Source organism: Eumetopias jubatus, unplaced genomic scaffold (assembly GCF_037043125.1).
Source record: "Eumetopias jubatus isolate StellerSeaLion01/CBP00866 unplaced genomic scaffold, mEumJub1_p1.0 scaffold_2, whole genome shotgun sequence".
NCBI classification, from domain to species: Eukaryota; Metazoa; Chordata; class Mammalia; order Carnivora; family Otariidae; genus Eumetopias; species Eumetopias jubatus.
In genome coordinates, this window is record NW_028274808.1 from 51,139,804 (window position 1) to 51,147,005 (window position 7,202).

General features: G+C 52.7%; 1 pseudogene; it reads right to left on the reverse strand.

The window, feature by feature from the left end:
* Positions 1-4,455: 4,455 nt before the first annotated feature.
* LOC148164831 (uncharacterized) lies at positions 4,456-6,724 on the reverse strand (annotated as a pseudogene).
* Between the last annotated feature and the right edge of the window lie 478 nt (positions 6,725-7,202).

Genomic DNA, 7,202 nt, shown 5'->3' on the forward strand with positions numbered 1-7,202 from the left:
GCGGCTTTCCAGGGTGCGGGATGAGGTCGTGGAGACCGCAGGTCCTGGAGCGGACGGGAAGGAGGCCTGGAGAAGGATGATGGGGGAGGGACCGCCCTGGGGCCCCTGGTCCTACGTGCGCCAAGGCCCGGCCGGGTGCGCGGCGGGAAGGCGTAGCAGCGTCTAGGCCGCGCGGCCTGCGGCTCGGGAAGCGCCAGGGTGCTGGGAACCGAGGACATTCCATTCCGCCAAGGCCTTCGGTTGGCCGTGTCCCATTCTTCCTAAAGTTGTACCGCCGCCCAGACCCCACCCCCGACTCCACCCCCACCCCCGACTCCGTAATGATCTCTAACTTGACCGTCGTGTATCCACCTGGCGCTGGAGCGAAACTGGGGAGAAGGAGGTGCGCAGCAGAGGGAAAGAGGTGGGCCTCTGGGGCTGTCTCCGCTGTGCGGGGCTCCGCGCCCAGGACGCCCTGCTGTCTCCGCATCTACCCCCATCTCAGATCAGTCCGAAGCTTTGGAAATGCGGGACGACCCAGGGCTTTGGGGCCCCGTTTCTTGATTCAGGCAAGAAAAGAAATCAAAGCTGGGGAAACAGGGGCAAGGAAGAAAAGAAAGAGGAAACCAGCGCCTGTTCATCTTCGCCTTGCTCAATTTAGATGTCTCAGGGGCATTAGCAGAAAGAGAAAAGAACCCCGTGCGCGTTGGAATGCAGGTAACTGCGAAGCCCCGGGTCCCCGCGGGCCGGGTAGATGGCGAAGCCTAGCCCGCACCCTTGCCTCCCAGGCTGGACAGCACGCTCACTCCTCTCCACGAAGAACGGCCTTGAACAGGTAGCATGAAGTAGCAAGTGTAACTTCAGCGACAATACCGCCTCCTACGTTCTAGGTCTCAGTATTGGTACATGTCTAAGAAATAGACTGGATTTTAATTTCAAATAAACCTGCCCCCACTCTTAATTCTGAGAAAGCCCCTAGTCATCCTGGAGGTTTATTTTAGGGGCATATGCAGCCAAGGCCCAGGTCCTCATTTTTCGGGGGCAAACATTTCTGTCTTAACACAAAAGGGAGAATGGTAAGAAAATGAAAAGGTGAACCTATTGAGAGCTGCTGACACTTCATTTCTGACCTGGAACATTTTTTGCTCTCAGTCAGGCCTGCATTTTTTCCAGGCCATCTAAATTTGGTGCAGATCTCTCCAGGCCCCCGGCCTCTGGATAAGGTGGTACAAAGCAGCACACATGGACTGGACCGAATCCCATTTGAAGTCCTTTTTCTTGTTCTAGGTCTACATTGGAGATGCAATTAACTATTAAATGGTTTTGTTGTTGTTTTTAACTGGAGTCAAATGGGGTAAGACTTGGCAAAAACACCCGAATGAAAGAATTATAGATGGGACTTGGAAGAAAAAAAATCTTTATTAGGTATCATAATTCTCATAAGTGTTGTTATTGACATACTCATCGCCGTGAATCAGCCAGGGAAGCCTCACACGCACATACCACCAGCACAGCCCTCAGTCCCAGTTGACTCATGGGGCTCTAAAACCACCCACAGAGTAGATGAGGTGGGGAGGCTCCATCTGTCCTAGGGAGAGTGCTTTGCAGCTGCCCCCAGAGGACTCCATTCTAAGGTTGGAACAAGGGATGGGGATATTATGTAAGTTCAGTAGAAGGAAAGAGAAAATTATCTCCCTGTGCAGACAGTATAGATGGATAGATGTGTGTGTGTGTGTGTGTGTGTGTGTTTAAATGCTTTTCTATAAGCAATGGATATGGTTATGAGAGAAAATGTATGTACATACGTGTGTGTATGGGCATATGCCTGCTGGGAAAGCAACTCTACCCAGTTATTCATTTCTCTGGCTAAGCCACAAAAACTGTCCCTGCTTCCCACCCCTTTGGTGATAGAAATGATAGAGGAATTTACCTTAGCTTTTGTTAAAAGATCAGTTTCTTTTCTGCTTAAACAGAGATCTGGGCCTGGGCCGTCTCTGGCAGGAGAAAGAATAATATTACCGATTTTTTCTTTGATAACATTTCTAAATCCATCTTAATATATCTGGTACAGTCACCTTGAGGGACATATGAACTCCCATAGTCATGAAGACCATAATGATGGGGATGTGTGTGGGCTCATGGGGGCCTTCTTGGCATATTCAGTCAGCAAACTCCCTCAACATGTCCCATCTTTTAGCAATCATATATTTTTCCCTTCATTTAAGGCAGAGGATGTAATTAGAGGGGCTCAAGTAGACAAGTGAGCAGATGATGTTGAGAGTTACAGAAATGCCTTGGAAGGGCATAAATCTTCAGTTTTCTTATGTAAGTATCACTAGGTATAAACAGGCCCTGAATATAGCAGAAGGGAAGGAGCTAGGACTGACCTTCACTCGGATGCCTCTATTTGGTGGACACAAAAGGGGCCGAGTGGTGCATTCATCTCTGCCATTTTGGCCATTAAAGCCCCACATAAAAATACATTTCATAATGAGACCTGGTGAACACAGGAAAACCCCCACACCCAGGCACACAGACCGGCAAACCTAGAACATTCCCACACCCATTAAAGCTTTCTGGAACAAGAGTTTACATAAGTAATAAAAAATACGCCCCTCCCTGCCTAGTTTTTCAGCAGCAGGAACCTGGCGGGCCTTGTCCATGGTGCCTGTGGTTTGAGCTCTCAGGGAGAAGCGTGTTAGGTTTCCACCTAAAAGGCCCATTACTTGGGGGGGGGAGGGGGAGGCAGCTGGAGGCTGTACTGACGGGCAGGCGCATCAGTGGAAGGGTGCAGCCACATCTGATGGACTTACGGGGAAGCAATTACAGAGACAAATCTTACTATCTCGGACAACCGTGGGGCAAAGGGTTGGTCATCGGAGGCTTAAACCGTGCTCCCCCACCCCCAACATAAGAGCAGCCTTCTTAGGGAAGAGGGAGCGGGGAGGCAAGGGTATTTACGCCCAAAAGAGGCTCCATTTGGAGGCTGGTGTGTTGTGAAGGCCCTGGCTTTTGCTGCCTCTTAGGACAACGTTGGCTAAGGCTCAGGGGCTGGAGAAACTGCTCTCTTTTCTGTCCTTTGGCCAAACTTGCCTTCTGGGACTTGAGGGATAGCACCATGCCTGCAGTTTGCATGATGAAAACCGCCGCCTTCTGCAGGGGTGAGCAGGTTGTGGCACATTTCCACAGAGAAGGTTCTGGGAGTATCTAGAGGGGGTACAGCGCACTTAGCCTCACCTGACTCCAGACACTCCTTTAGGAGGGCAAAGGAAGAACCTAAGATATAATTACACAATGATTGGCACCTAGTAGGTACTCAGTAATAAGTATTTGGGAGGAAACGAGGCTAGGGCTCCATGGTATCCTTGAATACTAATTTGCTAAGTGGGTTAGACTGAGGCTTTGCACAGGAAAAGCAAGCAAGCTTCACCCAAGACTCCTTTAGGCCTCAATTAATGTGTCAGGAATCAAACTAAAATCTCAAGCATCCCTTATGGCCTTGGCCTTGCAAAGACAGGCCTCTGCCAAGGGTGGGGAAAGGGATGCAGCAGCCTTCCTGGTGGGAAGATCCAGCTCTTGGCCTCCTTTCTCTGCAGGGACCTGTGCCTCTACCATTTTTCTCCACCTGGAAATTTATGAGTTTAGGTCTTGCAACTATCCTCTGCAGCTAGGGGTTCTCCCTAGGACCAGCTGCTGCTCTCCATCTAGGGCTGGGGAGGAAGGCCTGATTTGGGAAGCAGCTTCTTCAGGATGAGGGAGGGCTAGCCCTTTCTATTCCCTGACAGCCTCTTTCAAAACAGTCTTTCCTCAGAAACACTTGTGCACATTCTATTTTTCCTTCGGTTCAGATTTAAGAAGGAATTCATTCCCTCCCCCCTTTAGTACATGTAGGTTATTGCGCCTCTCCCTTCCTCTGCATCTCCTGGATCTCTGCCTGAAACTACAATTACAGCCGCAAGGAGGAAGTGAGATGCTCCTAAGAGCCCTGGCCATGCTTTCAGCCCCGATGGAGCTTGTGAACCTTCCAGGAGTTTGTTCCTTCTTCCTCATATATCCCAATGACTTCCTTAAGCTTGTCAGGTGCCCCCAGCTCTACAGCAAAGAATGACAAATACCTCCCTCCTCCCTTCCAACTGGCTACCCACCCTCCTCCCCCCCACCCCCAACCTCAAGGAGAACACAATATATCTGCAGTCCAAGCCCTGGCACAGACTGCCAGTCTTCTGGATGCCAGATTATTTTTTTAAAGGGCAAACCAAAAGCTAAGCCCAGAACAAAAACACAGCCATGGAAGGTGTCGACCCACATACAATGCGCCCCCAGCCCAGAGAAAAATATGCACACAGAAGCACTCCTTAATGCGCTCACAGGCACCCCCCGCCCCCCATCACATCTATGCTTGCCCAGATCTGTGTTTCTGTCACAGAATCGGCTTCTCTCCCTGAGTCTGTCTGCGTCTCTAAGCTCCCCTGTCTGTCACAAGCTGCACACCTCCCCACCCCAAGGGCTCCGGTTTGGGGCAGCCCAGCCAGCGCAAGCCCGAGACCCCCCCAAAGCCGCGGCGCTGAGCTCTGCGGGGGGCGCCTCGGCTCTGTGGCTCCTTCCCGGCGGGCCCTCGCGGACCGACGGTGCTCAGCCAGCCCCATTCTTGGCATTCACCGCGTGCCTTAATTGTATGGACATTTAAATCAAGGTCCGCTGTGAACACGGAGAGAGAGGCCTTTCTCCTGAGGAAGGAAAGGAGGAAGGAAGGACAGGTGCAAGAAAGGAAGGGGGGTGGGGAGAAGATGGAATGAAAAAACAAGGAAAAAGAAGTAAAAAGAAGCGCGCGTGCGTGCGCACTGACAGCGGGGAGAAGGATGGGGGTGGGGAGGCAGCGAGAACAGGACCACAGCATCCTCCCTACCGCAGCTCCCCCAATCACACAGACAATGAGATAACAGCGACGTCTTCCAAAGGCTCTTTGTTCTCCCCCATCCTTTCGGATCCAGGCTTTTTCCTGCAAAGCGGAGGGGGTGGAGGGTTGGGGGTGTGGGTGGAAGTGGGAGACGGAGGGGTGCCTCCCCCGTGTTAATTACCCCGACTCCCTTAGCCCCTTCCTCGCCTCCCCTGCAGCTCCAGACAATGGAAAAACAAAAAACAAAAAACACCACCAACCCCACCTCGCCCCAGCACAGCAAATCCTACCCACCCATCTCTCACCCTCAGTTTAGCCCAGTAAACTGAAGGGGGCCAGGAGGAGGAAGTCGAGGGCACAGGACGCGGAGGGCAGCGGGGGCTTGGCAGCGGCTGCCAGGGCAGGGCGCGCCGCCGCTGCTTTTACCTCGCTGCCTGAGTGCGGGTGCAGGCTGGCCGGGCGTACCGCAGGGGCGAGCTGCCGCGCTCCGGGCCGGGATCTGGGGAGGCAGCCTTCCGAAACTCGCCTGCTGCAGTCCTCTTGCTCAGGTCCCAAGTGGTGGAGGGGAAAAAGGAAAAGAGGGGGGAAAAAAGGAAAAAAAAAAAAAAACCCATAAGAGCGAGGCCCATCTGGCCCCTCATCAGCTTTGTCAAGTCTTGCATACGCTAAAATGCTAATGACCTAGATAGCTCATGCAAAATGCAGCAGGGAGGGAGGGAGTGAGGGAGGTGGGAGGGAGGAAGAGAAAGAGTGATGGGGGGAGAGCGAGGGAGGAGGAGACGGAGGGGAGGGGAGGAGAGGGGAGGAGGGAAGAGGGAGGAGAGAGGGGAGGAGGGAGAGAGAGAGAGAGAGAGAGAGAATATATATATGCCTTCGAAACACCCCTACCACTCTCCTTACCCCACCCCACCCCACCCCAAACTGTCAACGGGCTTTACCAGGTAAAGGGTGGGCGTAGATTTAAAAGGTCACTCGTGTCTAATGCAGTTGGATCCCTGGGTCAAAAAAAGGGGGAGGGACAGAGGATGAGAGTCCCCAAAGCGAAAGGGATATTAAGACATTATTTTAAGCCCCCTCCCTCCATGCCCTCCTCCACCTCTCCACTCTGTTTACACACAAATCCAGACGCCTCCTTATGTGTGTACATGGACATTCAATTTTTCATCAATTTCTCAGAGCGTCTATGGACAGACAACCATACTCTCCCCAGCAAAACTCATCCTGTGAACCCGAAGGCAGGTTTAAAGAAACCTCCTATTTTCCAAATCCTCCTCCCTCTGGCCGGTCCCCACTCACCTACCCTTCGCCTCACCCTTCCCTTAGCCCTCCGACAACATCTCCGGTGTCTACTCTTTTCTAAGCCTTCTGCTTCCCAGTCTCTCTTCTCCAACACCCGGATCTCGAGAAGGCGAGGCAGGGGAGCAGGAAAGCCAACTTAAGTCCACCTGATCTCCCACCATTCAGCTCGCTTTCCCAGAAAAACGAAACAAACCAAACCCTACCCCTCTCCAACAATGTCACTGTTCAAGCATGCCAAAAGGATACATAAAATTCAATCCGAATACCCTCAGAGGTCCGCACGCTGGATGGGCGCTCTTGGGCACCGGAGATCACTCCCGTTCGGAGCCAGCGCTCCCACGCGTCGCTTCTTGTTGAGCCCAAAGTGCTTTGTCCTGGGGTCCACTCAAGGTCTTCCTCTTTTTGTTCTTCTTTTTAAGAGACTGGTCGCAGTCCGCAGCGTTTCAGCCAGCCCATGATAAGGCAATAGATCTACTGGAATAAAGGGATCGAGATAGATACATGCAGATGAATGAGGGAGGGATGCGGAGAGGCAAAGGAAGCCCGCATCTAGGGAGCGGCCGCCGGGGTCGGGCCCGAATTGCTTCCTTCGCTGGGGAAGGGGCGGGTGGCGAGAAGGCGCTGGTGGTCGCTCCACCTGGCAGGAGGAAATGATAACCATGATAAGGAGCATCATGATGATGATCATGAGCATGGTAAAAAATTCAGAATCTCCCTTTGGTGAACCAGAGCATGTGTGCAGGAGGGACTGCACTGCTGGCGGCGGCGGCCGGGGGGAAGGAGAGGAGCGCAGGAGGCAAAGGTTGTGGCGGCAGCACCCTCAGATGAATAATAATAACGCGCAGCGCAAGTTGCGGTTCAGCCTGAAAATCCAGCCCTCCGCGTGAACTCGCGTCGAGTGCGGATTGCAGGGGGATGAGGAAGAAGGGGGGGGAGGGAGGGTGGTGAAGGGAGGGGGATGTGGGTAGAGAGGAAGGCAGAGAGGGACAGAATTTGGAGCCTTTTAATTTATCCTTACCAGCCCTAA